This window comes from Triticum dicoccoides, chromosome 7A (genome assembly GCF_002162155.2).
Source record: "Triticum dicoccoides isolate Atlit2015 ecotype Zavitan chromosome 7A, WEW_v2.0, whole genome shotgun sequence".
In the NCBI taxonomy this organism is placed as follows: domain Eukaryota; kingdom Viridiplantae; phylum Streptophyta; class Magnoliopsida; order Poales; family Poaceae; genus Triticum; species Triticum dicoccoides.
The window spans coordinates 661,461,411-661,477,890 of NC_041392.1; the positions used below are offsets into that span (position 1 = coordinate 661,461,411).

Here is a 16,480-nt window from a genome sequence, read left to right on the forward strand (position 1 = left end):
ACATTTTTCTTATTAGAGTACAGGCGTGGAATTCAATCAAATTTATTATCTTTTATTAGAGTATACTCACCTTTCGGTTATCTTATATTATCTAGCAGTACTCAACAATTTACTCCTCATGACTATACCCTTGAACTGCCACATCTCTAGTTTTTACACATTCACTTATCAGACACGTGTATGTCCTCCCTCTCTGGCTCCAAGTCATATATACATTTGAATTTTCAATGGAAGTGTTGGTCATGCATATGAACCTTTTATAAGATAAAAGATGCAAGAGTTAAACCTAGCTGTTATCTAGTCTTGGTGCTCCTGTTCATCTTCCTTTCCTTCCCATCATAAGCTAATGATATATGTGCACATATATCATATATGCACAACCCGCAAAAAAATGATGTGCACAAGATATAGTCTAACCAAGGCAATTGATCCATATACTACATTTTGGAAGGGGAGGTATCAGGATATGGATAGGTACTGCTGGCCAATTTCCTGCAACAAACATGTTGGCTGACAAGCATTTGTCGCAACCACCAACTTGATACTATGAGGCGACTGGTACGACCTTGGATGCGTAGCAACTCTTCGTACCTTCATAGCTCATAGGCCTCCATCACGCAATGGGTTGGGGATACGGTGCACCCGCTCTCGCTGGTCCTGGGGAGTGTTGTCAAGTTCTCTGGCTTACCTTGTCTGCCTGCTCTCAGCGTGGGTCCGTTCCTTTTTTGCAGAAGACGGAACTCTAATGTTTGTTGTTTTTGACCAAAAAGTAAAGTGGTGGCCGTGCGAGCATAAAGGTTACACATGCATATGTGTGATTCATTGACATGGTCTTTCATTCTGGGAGTAGTATAGATCTTCATTTGAGCTGGCCATGCATGTTGATGTGAGAGGCACCGTAAAAGAACCGTAGGCGTTGTTTACAGTCGTGATGTGTTTGTTCACGATGGAACTACTACGTTGATACGAGTCATCACAATAAATACAGTCCACACATATCAAAAACTGGATTTAACAATTTATGAATCCAAAGACTCATGCCCACACGCCTCAACAGACACAAAGACTATTCATAGCCTAGTGTAAACAATAGCCACCAATCGTGTCTCGCTCTCCCAGCACGCTCCACGGCCATTTTTTTTTGAAATGGAGGTGGACCTCCGGCATCTGCATTTGGACGATGCATGCAACCACTTTATTAATTATTCACACAAAACATTATAAAGTCATACAACAGTAAGACTGAAGCCACCGACTAGGTAACAAAAGTGTCGCTACTCCTATCCAACTGATGAAGGGATGCTGATAGTCTGGGCCTAGTACCAAACAGACCTCGCAGCCAAGTCTAACATCTAAGACCTGAGGTCCCATCCAGGACGCCTGCCGGGTATGGGTCACCTACCAGTCCGGCGCACTCCTCAACCAGGACGCCTGCCGGGTCTGAGTCCGCCGTAGCCACCTGCCACCAATCCATCTTCAGAGCTGTACTGATGCATCTACCTTACCCGGTCTAGCTGCCGTCGACGCCACCACGACGCCAGACCGCGTCACCCTCCTACGCGGGTCCATCTCCGCGCATCTGACGCAGAGTCACCACAGCGCCATGCCGTCGAGACCCGCCGCCATCAATGAGTGAGATGCCGCACCGCTCCACCAAAGAATCCGTCCTCTGGTCCTGCATCCAGCCGCTGCTCAAAAAACGATGCCCCCATGAGGAAAAATGACGCCCCAAAAGCACCGCCATCGTCCGATCCAGAAACTCCGGATCAAGGTTTTCACCCAGAGCAGCGCAAGCAAGTCGACAGAAGCTGCAAAGGCGATGTCTTCAACAAGATAACGATGCGAAAACGCCGCCATCGCCCACCATGACCCGAGTCATAGCACGGTTTTCACCGGCAGCCCCATCTCCCCACTGTACGCCGGGACTGGATGCGAGAATCCACAACCATCTACCCGACCACCTCCGGCGAAGAAGATGGCCACCACCTCCACGCCAAGGGCCGGAGCCCCCGACGTTCTCGTGTCGTGTGCCTAGTCCAGAGGCTGCTTGCCGCGCCGAACAAAGGATGCGCACGACGGCTCGAGGAACCACCATCCAGATCCGAATGGGATCCAGATCGGACACCCTAGCCGCCGACTGGATCTCTTTGTCACCGACACCAGCACGACAGCCCCGATTGCCACCGGCCTGCGCCATCGCCCTTAGATCGCCCGGAGTGGGTCGCCGCCACCCAGATCCGATCGCCGGCCGAGGAAGATTGCCGCCGCCGCCGCTGCGCCCCGCAGGCTTAGCCTGCGATGCCCTCGGCGGCAGCGGCGGGAGGAGAGGGAGGCCCGGGAGGGAGGCCCCGGTGCGGCGCGGTGCCGCCGCACGGGGGGAGGAGGTCCAAACATAACTATTACGCAGGAGTTAGCGTGGCGCAAGGCAAGTCGAGGAAGGAAGACGGCTCCACGGCCAATAAGACTGTTTTCTTTTCTTGTTTTTCTATGTTTTTATGGTTTTCTCTTTTTTCCTTTCTAATTTTGTTTCTGATTAATTTTTCCAGTTTTCCAGTTCCTTATTCTTTTCCGGTTGTTTTCCTTTCTTCTTTCCTGTTTTCATATTATTTTAACCTTTCTCTACTTCTTTTTCTTAAAATCACTTAATTATTTTTAAAAATACACAATTAAAAAAGGCAGTGGTGAAATTTTAAAACAAGATTATTTTTAAAAAACATGTGATGGCCATTTTTTATACATGATGAAAGTTTTCTTTATAATACTCACTTTTGCTCTTCTTCGGCTGTCTCATCAACTCTGCCATTTACTCTTCTCACGTCTACACACCTTCAGCTGCTCTGTCCTTAGACTTTACACACCCATATATCGATTAGTAATTGGTTCTCTTCTCCCTTCAAGTCACATGGACGTCTGAAAGGATGTATATAGCCGGAAATTGCTTTTGGTGACCGAGCTCACTGGAGGCCTCCAGATTCAAAATTCAAATTTCATCGAAATTCATATTTTTACATTTCAAAAAATTCTGAAAACAATTACAGATGTATATGAAGGTAAAACACACATGTGTGTAAATTTTCAGGGCAAAAAACGTTGAAATGAGCGGTGTGCAAAAAAGACAAATCTGAGGTTGTTTAACACATGATACTATTCATCCTCCCAGGCCATGAATTTGTCTTTTTTGTACAGAGTGCATTTCAACGTATTTCATCATGAAATTTTGCACACATGTGGGTTACATCCTTACATACTCGCATATTTTTTTGGAATTTTTTGAAACATAAAAGTTTGAATTTGAATTTTTCAAAAATAAAGGCCTCCCTGGAGCTCGACCTCCAGAACGCCATTCTCGTATATAGCTAGCTAACATGCTCCTTTCGCGACTACGAGACGCACACGAGAAGTATATCTAGCTAACGTAAAAAGTCCTAGTGTTGCTACCTCTTTCTGGTCTCCTTCTCACCATCAGCAACTGGTATGTGCATCTAGATGTATAGTTGGTGACTGACGCAACCCATGTATCGCACTTGTGGAGGTGAGGTATGAGGATATACATTCTTCACGCAATAGATGTAGTGGTACTAGTCCGAAATAATTTTGTGACAACCAGCACCCTGATTGTTTCAAGAGGTAGGTACGAACTTGGATACACACTTTCAGAGGAAGCAACTCTATATATGTGGTCTTCCTGGCACACCTGCTTGAAGAACCATCCAGCCTTGCTCACGGGTTCGGGATGCTCGCTAACTTGTCTGCATTGCGGATACCTTCCGCCAAAGACCATGGCGGTAGGTTATAATAGGCTACCGTCAAAATCCCCGGCGGTAGGGTATTTTCTACATCAAACGTCCGTGACGGCGCAGTTAAATCCTACTGTCAAGGCTTGTGGCGGTGGGCAGTTATATCCTACCGTCAGATACTACGGTGATAGCAAAAAGGGTTAGACCCCGAATTTTTTTGCGGTCGGGGTCAGATCCGGCTAAACTTTCGCAAAAAGGTCAAAAACATGAAATTTGGCCGCATAGTGACAATGAGCCCTTTTTTTGACGATCAGCGAAACTGAGGCTGGCAGACTAGTACTAGTGGGAAAATGGCCTAGCGCTCAATTAAGACATGACCTAGGGTGCATTCATAATATCCATTCCAGCAGGATCTGATCAGTCGGAGCATCGTATCACCTAAGAAGCGGTATCGCCATTCATGTTGCCTCCACTCTCATCCTATCCCCTGTAGATCTGGGGTAGTTGTTGCTTCAGTGGAGTCTCTAGCAACTCCGAGTTGTAGCCAGCGAGCTCTTCCGATCCAGCGATGCGGCAAGGGAGTATTTATAACACTTCTTAACTGTGGCAGCGAAGCTTGCCTGGGAGGTGAATCAATCCTGGCGCCATCGTTGCATAGAGTCCTTCGATATGACGATATCCGTAGAATCATGAATGCGTGAGCGACGGAGCGCACGTTACAAAAAGTCTATCGTGAAAGCACCACTTGCAGTTATGTTCAAGCGAAAATCGTGTAGACCTTGTGTCAATTGGACCGCGGCTAACCGTCCCAACAAGGCATGCCAAAAATTCTGACGTCTGCTATGGCAGTACATACGATGACTTTGAGCGCCCTGTCCAAATTGTCATTTCTTTTTACAACCACGGACTGCGCATTGAAAGCTTAAATTTATTGATGTCTGCTATAGCCGAACCAACCAAATCACAAATCAGTAGTAGATGTAGTATCAGCTCATCAAAAATAAATAAAAGGTCGACGTAGTATGCGTTCCCTCTTTCTCCGCATGCGTTCGGTTTGACAGACGAATGCACGAACAGTAGAATCGATATAAGTATGTGTCGCTCGCGATCGAGGTAATTCTTCTTTCTATCCGTCTCACCTGCCTGCAAATTCTTTCTGCGTCCCCATCATGTCGTTGATCATTGCCACTTTTGCAGCCCTTGCTTTGTGCTTCGCCCCTGCTCCGGGTGCAGCGGCGACAGTCTCGGCGCGGCGTCCGCTGCGGGGCAGCGACACGCTGGTCTCAGCGCAGGGCAAGTTCGAGCTCGGCCTGTTCAGCCCGGCTGGCAGCTCCGACGGCCGGTTCTACCTCGGGGTCTGGTACAAGAACATCCCCGGCCAGACCGTCGTCTGGGTTGGCAACCGCGCGAGTCCATTGTCCGGTGTCGCCTCCGCCCAGCTCCGGGTCTCTGCCAACGACGGCAACCTCGAGCTCGTCGGTCCCACCGCTGCCTCCGCCTCGCTGGTCGTCGTTTGGTCATCGAACCTGTCGTCGTCGTCACTGGGCTCGAACAACACGGCGGAGATTCGCGACAACGGCAACCTGGTCCTCCTGGACGGCAGCAACTCCTCCAACTTGCTGTGGCAGAGCTTCAACCACCCGACAGACACGCACATGCCAGGGGCATGGCTGGGCGAGAACAAGCTTACCGGCGAATACCAAACACTGACATCATGGCGGAATGCCCAAGACCCCGCGCCGGGGATGTTCACCGACACGTTGGATCCCAACGGCACCAGCGAGTTCTTCTCGATGTGGAACCAGTCCCGTACATATTGGCGGACCGGCGTCTGGACGGGACGCTTCTTCGCGAGGTACCCTGAGGGGACGAGAAATCTCCTCCTCAACCAGACGTATGTCGACACGCCGGTGTACCGGGGCGTCACCTACGTGCTATACGACAACGAGTCCATCGCACGCATGGTGCTTGATCTCACCGGGCAGGCGAAGCGGTACGTCTGGGTGCCCGCGAGGCAGACCTGGCAATTATTCTGGGTCGGGCCCACCATGCAGTGTGACGTGTACGCTCTCTGTGACGCGTTCGGCGTATGCAACCAGAGGAGCCAGCTGCCGTGCCGGTGCCCGTCCGGGTTCATTCTGGCGTCGGAGGCGGAGTGGACGCTCAGCAACTGGAGCGGTGGTTGTCGCCGGAGTTCGCCGCTCACATGCTCACGTAGCGGATTGACGACGGACAGGTTCTTAGCACTGCAGGACGTGAAGCTCCCCGACGACTCGCTCGTCGTGGGCGCTGCCCAAAGCAAAGCGGAGTGTGAATCCGCTTGCCAAAATAACTGCTCTTGCCAGGCCTACGCATTCTCCGCCGGGGGGTGCACCGTCTGGCACAGAGAGCTCAAGAACCTCGCGGACTCTGACATCTCAGGGTCAGAACTGTATCTACGGCTTTCAAAAAGAGGATTGCAAGATCTCCAAAGCGTAGACAGGAAGAAAGGTGGGAGAAAGTTATGGCTTGTCCTTGGCATCACATTGGCCGGTGTTGCAGCACTGGCCACGTCGGTCATACTATCCTGGAGAATTGTTTCTGCCCGGACGAGGAGACTGGTCAGCATTGCAAACGTGAATGGATCCTCCTTGGCCGTGTATAGCTACAACGACATCCGTGCCGCCACAAAGAACTTTTCAGAGCGGCTGGGCGGCGGTGGCTTTGGCTCAGTGTACCGCGACGTCCTGAAGCAGCAAATGGGAGACAACACGGCCCAAGTTCAGGTGGCAGTCAAGAAGCTGGAAAACCTTTGCCAGGGAGACAAACAATTTCGGATGGAGGTGAGCACACTGGGCTGCATCCAGCACGTTAACCTCGTCAGGCTCCTCGGGTTTTGCTCGTCGGGCAACAAAAAGATGCTCGTCTATGAGTACATGGCCAGAGGCTCCCTCGATGGCTATCTTTTCTGTGTAGGTGCGTGCCTGAGCTGGCGAGAAACGTACAACATCATGGTCGGCGTGGCGAGAGGGCTGACCTACCTGCACGACGGCTGCCACGAGTGTATCATACACTGTGACATCAAGCCGGGGAACATCCTACTGGACGAGGACATGTCCCCAAGGATCGCCGACTTTGGGATGGCGAAGCTGGTGGGAAGGGACTTCAGCTGCGCGCTGACGACGATGAGGGGCACCGTTGGGTACCTGGCGCCGGAGTGGATCTCGGGGCACCCGCCAGCAGCAAGACCGACGTGTATAGCTTTGGAATGGTGCTATTCGAGCTCATCTCGGGACGACGGAATTCCGAGGGGTACAGCGAGGTGGAGGCTGCAGGGAGTGAGAGTAGTGAGTCGTGGACCTTCTTCCCTGTGTGGGCCGCGGGGAAGGTCTTGAAAGGGGACGTAAGTGCCATGGCAGACCCGCGGCTGAGTGGCGAGGTGGTGCTGGAGGAGCTGAGGCGGGCGTGAACGGTGGCGTGTTGGTGCATCCAGGACCAGGAGGAGCAGCGCCGGACCATGGCGCAGGTCGTGCAGGCGCTGGAGGGCACCATCCACGTCCAGGCACCGCCGGTGCCGCGAGTGTTGCAACAGCTCGTTACATGAGCTCATTAGTGCGAATCAATATTAGAACAATTGTACAAGCGTACACATCTGGCGTTCCAATCATCGTATGTACTACTGTCACAGCACGGGTGGCAGATCCTAAAGTGTTACTCTAATCCGCGAACAACTGCACCCGTATGAACTGTGAATTATAGAGAAATAGTGAAAAAATCCAAAAAAAATATGCTGCTGGTTGCTCCATTAGGATGACGGCGGTTCTGTAGCTTTGTGGTTACTTAAAAGAAACAGTCAAGTGCATGGACGAGGATCCACGTAAAAGGCCTACGATGAAGTATATAGTTCATAAACTCAACAAGCTAGAACTTGAGGAAAACAAATCATTCTCGCCAATAGAACAGGTACAAACATTTTTTCCTAGATGTGCAATAATTATTCTTGAAGATTCTCTCTAGAACCGTGCAATAGTTGTTGGTAAAAACACACAGAGAAGTGTTCATATATCTGAAAACATTCACATACGTTACTTTCTTGGTATAGTATGTACCTCAAGTTTTTGTTCCTGAGGCATGACGATTTCTTTTCTAAAGGGAAAAAAGAATACACACAGTGAACAAGCACAGATCACAAATGATCATATTTCTGTAAATCAAATTACTTAGGGGAATCTACACGAATATTTTAAGGATTTTTAAAACATCTATGTATGGTCCTACTGATTCCATTTATTTATTTCCCTGCTGCTCTAGTCTTTAAATGTCAAAATGATAGAATAGTTACTATTTGCTCTGTTCCAAAATATTTGAAGTTCTAGGTTTGTCCTAAGTCAAACTTCCTTAGGTTTGACCTAGGTTATAGAAAAAAATACTAATATCCACAAAACTAAATATAAAATTACATATAGTCTGAAAATATACATTATGATGAATCTAATGAAACTAATTTGGTGTTTTGGATGTTGGTATATTTTTATGTAGACTTGGTCAAACCTAAGGAAGTTTGACTTAGGACTGAACTGTAACTTCAAAGAGCAGAGGGAGTACTTATTACTACCTGGCAAGGTGATAATAGAAATTGATACAAACACGGTGGCTCCATCGACATTCTCATCCATTTCTGTAACTTCATCAAGCAACTAAACTGCTACAACCTCAAAGCTGCAAACTTGCAAAAAACACATGTTCTTTCAATGCCCATTTACATTAGATGAAGCCTTAGGAGGCTGAAAGAACACAAAAATGGCACCGAAAGCATATGATTTTGTCTTCAGTTTAAACGCAAATCTTATTTAGTAAAAATAATATTTTCACCACTTGTTTGGTTAAAACTTAGTATTACAGAAAACAACATTGGAGAGATTATGTTCCGCATCCATGCATAATAATTACATAATTTCCTGTAGATTCAAGGCGGTCGCCCCAAGAGGGACATCTCAAAGGGGCCATCTCCAGGTTAGCACTACTCTAAATGATGCCTTACTGCCAGTGCTTGCCCTGCAGCTTATTTATACTTCCATGCTATTTTTTTCCCTTTTCTGCTATACATAAACGAAATAGAAGTTCCTTCTCCTCATACTTCAGTTTTTACATTCATGTAAATTATGATGTTTGCATCAAAATGATCCCAAGTATACGAAACACAAGGGATGCGTCACCTTTGTTTGGACTTATGGATATATATGTCAATACCAACTATGTTTGTTTGTACATATTTCTTACTCTTTCATCATGTTACGGAACCCACACTATTAAATTTCACAGTAATAATGTACAAATACCAAAATAACATTATAAAATAACTCTGGCAAAAGATATAAGACTTGGCGAAGGTGACTGCAATTATGATCTTATACCCATTACTATGCGCATCAGCCTGTGAAACAGACAACTTTGTGAAACAGGACAAGAGCATTCACGGTATCAAAACCAAAATACATGAACCCTACAGGGAGTACAGAATAATTACAACAAACAATCACAAATAAGCACCGATTGAAGAGAAGGTTAACCAACATCATCCGATATGACTTGGGCATATACAATGCAAGCCTCCAGCAGCGTCACTGCATAGCGGGCGGTTTAAATGTGCTGATAATATCAAGAGAGGTCGTGGTAGACCAAACCTGACATGGGTGTCCATAAAGAGAAATCTGAAGGACTGTAGTATGACCAAAGAACTAGCCATGGACAATGGTGCGTGGAAGTTAGCTATCCACATGCAAGAACCATGATTTGATTTCGAACTCATATGGGTTTCAACTCTAGTATACCCCACCTTGTTTGGGACTGAAAGGTGGACAACGCTACGTGTCCGCTGGTGGATTAATTGGAAACATCCACCGCCTCATGCCCGTTGGATTGGGCAACAAATAGGAAGGAGGTGCATCACAAATTGCAACAAGGTAAATGTTGCAGAGGCACAGCTCGCTCGCAACAGTTGCTTTGTTGCAAAACCACCGAGGCGTTATTTTTGCCTGATTTATTTATTTATTTTTGTCTTCAATATTTTTTTGCAACAAAGGTGTTGTTGCAGTTTTTTTCCGTCTTCATCTTTTTTGCAAAATAGATGATGTTGTGGGAGGACTTTTGCAACATGAATAATGTTGCAGAATTTTTTTTTCATTGAAAAGATGATGTCGTCTGGATTGTGAGCCCAGAAATTTCTACAATAGAGATGATGTTGCGGGAGGAATTTTGCAACAAAGCCCTTATTGTGGAAAGAATAAAAAACATCGTTGGCCGGAGCGACAATGGAGGGCGGGAGGGGAGGCCGGAGCGGTGCAGCTGGGCCAACGGGTGGCCAGAGTGGAGCTCAGGCATGCGCGCTCTAGCTGCGGCCATGTCTGCGAGCGGGCATAGGGAGGTGGGAAGAGGAGGAGTTGGAGAGGAAAAAGAGGAGAGAGAAAGGGCGGCCAGCGGCGTCCTCCGATGATCACTGGCGGCGGCCTCGAGAGAGCGGCTTGCAGCGGTGCGCAGGATGGCTGGCTTGCTGCGGCACTTGTGGCCGTGACGGTCCTAGTCCCTTGGAGCATCGACTACAAGCGAGAGGGTGTGAGCGAGATTGAGAGAGGAAGAGATGAAGCGACGATCTGAATGGAGAAAATAATGAATGGATGAGAAGCATGAAGAGTAGATAAGGATAAGGACATATATTGCTCGGTTCGTTTCACACAGGACACATGTTGAACGTAGGAGGCGGCGGTCGCAATAATGCATGTAATCCACCGGGTGACGGAATCTTTTCCCTACATCCTGCCTCAGTGCCAAAATTCTTGTCTTAGATTTGACTAGATACGGATATATCTAGTCATGTTTTAGTGTTATATATAGATACATCTGTATCTCGACAAATCTAAAATAATTTTTTTGAGACCGAGGGGTTTAAGTGCAAGGAACATGAAATAGGATCCTACTTCTTTTTTGTGCAACACGTCTTAAGGCAGATTCCTCTAGTAAAACGGTAAAAGAGGTGTCTTTTTGCGGGTGTGGTACCTCATATTTCCTTGTGAAAACAAGGCTTTGATAGGTAGGGTCTCCAAGATGCCTACCTCGTTGTTGCTCGTAAAACAAGTCTTCGATAGGTAGGGTCTCAAAGACGCCTACCTCATCGCTGCTCGTAAAACAAGTCTCTCCTTCGGTTTTGCTTTTGATATTATATATTATCATTACCATAATACGTAGATCCACAATGTAGGACAAAGTGCATGTTGGAAGTAAACCCAACGTCCGGCCCGATTACACATGTGTATACGTGTTCAACTAGTGCATCAATTAGTTACATCCTAGTCCTAGGATTAGTATTCTATATATACTGATCCGATCAGCCGTGTAACTACGCAGCCTAGCTGATGTTTATGCCCATGTATATCCCTTGAAAACAACCAGAACGAACCGTGAGAAGCAATAATGCATTACCGGGCTCGAGACTGGCATGTACCAAAAACACAAGTTAACCCGTGCGTCTTTGTTAGTGTAACTTATTCGATCAAAGAACAGATCGATCAGCTAGTTATATGCGTGGAGCACGTAATTATTTTTGCTAGCTTCGATCGATCAGGAATCCAGAGCTTTGTTCATCATCGTTTGTCGTTGCTTGTTGCCGTCGCCGAAAAGTACTTGCTGTCAGGACTGGGCCAACAGTGTAAAACTGCAAACCATGAGAGAACGATATTTCCATTTGTAAGAGCTGCACAAGAGAAAAAAAAAATCAGATTCTAACAACGACCATGACCGTAAGTGTGGACAATTTGTTTCTACTCTACAACCATAAAAGGATGTTTGGATGGAAAATCGTAGGTTCACACTTTATAACTTTGCTACTAGAAAAAAAAATATGTTTCGTGGAAACCTTTTAAAAGCTTATAGGTGCACAAACTCATCCTTTTGTGTGCTCCCAGCCCAGGCTCACAAATAAGGTATAATCAAGAGGGAATACCTGGGTGGAAAAATGGTAATGTCACTTCGTCATTCTAGTCGTGTTTGCGTAGGTGCACCCACTGCACTAGTAGAAAACGGGCCTATTGTCCTGGTTCGTAAGAGCCTTTTGTCCCGGTTCCTGAACCGGGACTAAAGGGTCGTTACTAATACTCTGTCCCTTTAGTCCCGGTTCAGTCCAGAACCGGGACAGATGGGCCTCAACGTGGCCTGTGCGTGGAGCCCAGGCAGGAGGGCTTTTGGTCCCGGTTGGTGGCACGGTAACGAGCTAGTAAACAAATGAAGGAAACAGAAGATTGTCATGAACATATATGCATACAGAGAGAAGTGATATCGACCACCTCTCCTTCTCTGAGAGATTGGTCGAACAACAAGTTCTCGTATATCTATCCGACACTACCGGCTAAATATATACAATAATTATCTCTTACAAATATAATCTCTTAACATACGGACGCATGGTCCACATAGTATTCTCCGTCTTCAGCGATCACGTGGTCAAGAAAGAATGCCGCCAATTTCTCTTGAATTGCTCGCATGCGAGCTGGTGCTAGGAGTTCATCCCGCTTCCGAAACATCTAATTTGAAGAAGGGGGTCAATACATATATATATGAATGAATGAAACTCAACACAAATGATGGTAATAAAATAAAATTGTGAATATTGTTATTTACGCACTTCATATTGTTCGTCAGAGTAGCCCCGCTCACAGGTCGTGTGGCGGATGGACTCGCAAACGTAGTATCCACAGAAATCATTCCCTTGTTCCTTCCACAACCACTTTACAAGAAATTGAGGTCAATCAAACTGATAAGCAAGAATGTCAAATGGTATTGATGAAACTAGCGCTTGAATCACTAGGAGATGCGCGGAACATGCTACTATAGTACTTACTTTCGGGTGTCTAAATTCCAGCTTCTTCGACAGCCCCGGAGCTTTTTTGGTGAATTTTCTCCAAACCCTGCCAGACAAAGAAAACAATTACTTGATATCAGAAATGAACAAAGTTGCTGATATGGTGGATAATGATCGATTTAACTTACTTCTCGAGCATTTGAGTCATGTCCGCATACTCCTGGGGATCTTTTTGTTTAGAGTCCAAGACAGTTACTACTCCCTGCTCAAGCTTAATCTCTAGGAGAATATAGTGGAACCTGCGCACGCATGCATAACTCATCAATTACATTACTATAACCTTGACTAATATATAAGGGAAACCGAATATGCACAAGACAGTAGCACTCACTTGAAGTTGTAAGGAAAGAGTATTATATCTTTGTTTTCATTTATTATCAACGATCTTAGCAAGTTGGCCTCGGTATCTGCGGCATGAAATTTAACCCCAGTTGCATCTATGAGATTTGTGTTAATGAACCCAATATCACCGATTTGTCTTTTCTTCAATTCGACGATCTTCAATCTGCATAATATAGTGAGGATAATTATAAATACATGCAATGAAAGAGCTGAGCTATATAGAGAGACTTAATGACAGAAGTAGTACTACTTACAGACAGTAGCAGGTGACCGTTGCTTTATCGAGGGCCAATTGATTGAAAAACTGAAAGAACTCCTCAGATGGAATAGGCAACAGTTCAATTCCAACGAGGTCATGCTCCTTTTTAACTCTCACATACAAAGTATTCCTCCCCCCAGACTCTCTGCAGATTTTCAAGTACCAATCATGCAATCTTCGCATCATCATTGATAGAGATCTTTCATCTTTGACGAGAGGCTTCCCGTACTCATATCTTTGTATCTGCACCTCCAAGAAATCATAATGTACATCGTCGGGCAGGTAATCTCCAAGATTGCTATAACCGGGCACCATCCTCGGATCATTAGCTCCGATGTCGCTAGGCACCTTGAGCGGGGGGCACGATTGCTTCGCTTGTTCGCCGAGCTGGGCAATTTGTTTCCCAGCTCGTCGTTCTTTCATCCTTTGATCACTGACAGTACTTCCCGACCGCTCCGCTTCGGCAAATGCCTTTCCAATAATGCGCTCATAGTTGCCTTTCGGCGGAGACTTGGGTGGTTTTGTCAGGGCAGCCAGAGTGCGCTTCGCTTTCACCGGATCTACCTTCTCCTCCGGAGGTGGATGTTTCTTTACTTTCACCCCTTCAAAGAAGTTCCTCACTTCTTCTCGCGCGATCTCGGCGTTCTCCTCCGGGGTCCTCTCGTATGGTAACTTCTCTGGAGTCTTCAAAGAAGGACCGAATCTGTATGTACTCTCGCCTCTGGTTGTACTGCTAGACGCCGGCAGAGCAGACGGAGCGGTGTCTTCTTTACTTGCTTACGAGACAGAGGAGAAGGACTATGACGCGCCATAGTAGCCGGAGCGGCGGCGGGTCTCTTTCGCCCTTGCTGACGAGGCGGAGAAGGAGGAGGCTGACTGCTCGGGCGCGCCGGCGCATGCGGAGAAGGAGGCGGAGTGCCGCCACGCGCCGGAGAAGGAGCCGGCCGAGTGCCCTGATCGTTACTCGCCGGAGGAGGCGGTGGAGGAGGCGGAGTGCCCTGACTCACCGGAGGAGGAGGAGGAGAAGGCGGAGGCGTCCAGTTCGGAAGGTTGATGAGCTCCTTCCGTCATAGGCATGGAGTCTTCAGAGTAGAACCCAGCCAAGTCTCCCCTTCACTGGTAGGGTGGTCAAGCTAGAGGTCCTCAAATCCCTCCGTTATTTCATCCACCATCACCCTAGCATATCCTTCTGGAATCGGCCGGCAGTGAAAAGTTGCGTCGGGTTCAGTAGGAAAAACAGAGCCAACAACCGCCTTGACCTTCATATTAATCCATTGCGTCATAAGGTGGCAATTTTGAGACTCTGTGATAGCATCCACGGGATAGCTGGCAGGATCCGTCAAGACATGCTCCGGCTGAAGCAGCTCGGTGGAAGCCACGCTGCTTCTCCGCTGAGATGGCGGGGTAGCTTCGGGGGAAGCTTCGGCAGTTCGTTTGCTGCGATTTGCTTCTCATTCCTCTATCGCTTGTACCCTAGTGTGCAGCGCCTGCAGTTGGGTCTGCTCCACTTTCTTCCTTCTCTTGTGGCATTTGTAACCGCCTGTGTTCGAAAATCCAGCCTTCCACGGAATGGAGTCTGGCGTGCCTCTTGTCCATCCAGGGTGCTCAGGATTCCCGAGGGCCATTGTGAGCTCGTCGTTCTCTCTGTCTGGAAAGAACGTCCCTTGCTGCGCTGCTTCGATATAGTGCTTAAGCCTCTTGACTGGTATTTCCATTTGCTCGTCCGCCCAAATGCACTTCCCTGATATAGGGTCCAAGTTTCCGCCAGCCCCGAAGAATCAAGTCCGGCAACGGTCTGGCCAGTTAATTGTCTCTGGTTCGATCCCTTTATCAACCAGATCATTCTCAGCCTTGGCCCACTTATGCCGGGCTACGAGGTAGCCACCTGACCCCGTGCGATGGTGATGCTTCTTCTTCGCAGCATTTTGCTTGTTTGTCGCCGACATCTTCTTACTCTTTTCCGATGTCTTGTGGGCCACAAATGCGGGCCAGTGATCTCTGATCTTCTCATATCTGCCATTAAATTCTGGTGTCTCTTTTTTATCGACAAACTTATTCAGCTCTTTCTTCCACCTCCTGAATAGGTCTGCCATCCTCTTAAGAGCAAAAGACTTGATTAATTGCTCTTTAACTGGCTTCTCCGGATCATCCTCTGGCGGTAGGGTGAAATTTGACTTCAGCTTAGTCCAAAGATCATTTTTCTACATATCATTGACCTAAGACACCTCAGGGTCTTCTATAGCCGGCTTTAACCATTGCTGGATGCTGATCGGGATCTTGTCCCTAACCAGAACCCCGCACTGAGTAACAAATACGTTCTTTGTCCGGATGGGTTCAATCGGTTGGCCGTCAGGCGCGATTGCTATGATCTCAAACCTTTCATCCGAGCTCAACTTTTTCTTCGGGCCTCGTCTCTTTACCGAAGTTGTCCTTGATCCGGAGGGCTAGAAAAAAGAACAAAGACTTAATTAATATGTGTACATACCAAAACAATGAATGCATCAATTAGCTAGTCAGCACAGGCTTAACTAATATATATACCTGGCCGGACTCGGTTCGGTCACCGGAGCCGTCATCACGGTCTCCTTCTTGCACCGGCATTGGGTCACCGGAGCCGTCCTCACGGTCTCCTTCTTGCACCGGCATTGGGTCACCGGAGCCATCATAATCATAGCCAGCTGCTTCCAGACCATCGGTGTCGTTGAGAAAGAACAAGCAGACGGCATCACTTCCTCGTGCGATTATGTCCCCCAACAACTCTTCTTGTACTTCGTCTCGGGCGGTGTCCATAGTTTCTACAAATATTTACAACATGACAATTATTATTCAAACATGACAGATGGATATATTAGTGGCAAACGTAGAACTAATATTAATTAGTGGCCTCGACGCTACTTCTCTAGGGTTTGGGGTGGCCTCGACAACGCTTCAAGGGTTTGGGGTATATCGACAATGACGACATACGTACATGGGAAAATAATATTATCGGGGAGGGGGTATATCGACCCCCCCCCCACGTGTTGAAGTTATCGGGAGGGGGTATATCGACCCCCTCGTGTTGAAGTTATCGGGAGGGGGTGTATATCGACCCCCCCCAGGTGTTGAAGTTATTGGGAGGGGGTATATCGACCTCCCCTCGTGTTGAAGTTATCGGGAGGGGGTATATCGACCCCCCACCCCACGTGTTGAAGTTATCGGGAGTTTATATCGACACGACATACATACATGGGAAAATAATATTATCGGGGAGGG

At 47.5% G+C, this 16,480-nt stretch overlaps 2 pseudogenes; both read left to right on the plus strand.

Moving 5' to 3' along the window:
* The first annotated feature begins 4,906 nt into the window (after nt 1-4,906).
* Nucleotides 4,907-7,320, plus strand: LOC119334525 (annotated as a pseudogene).
* Nucleotides 7,321-7,607: 287 nt separating this feature from the next.
* Nucleotides 7,608-16,480, plus strand: part of LOC119333827 — a 20,217-nt pseudogene continuing 11,344 nt past the window's right edge.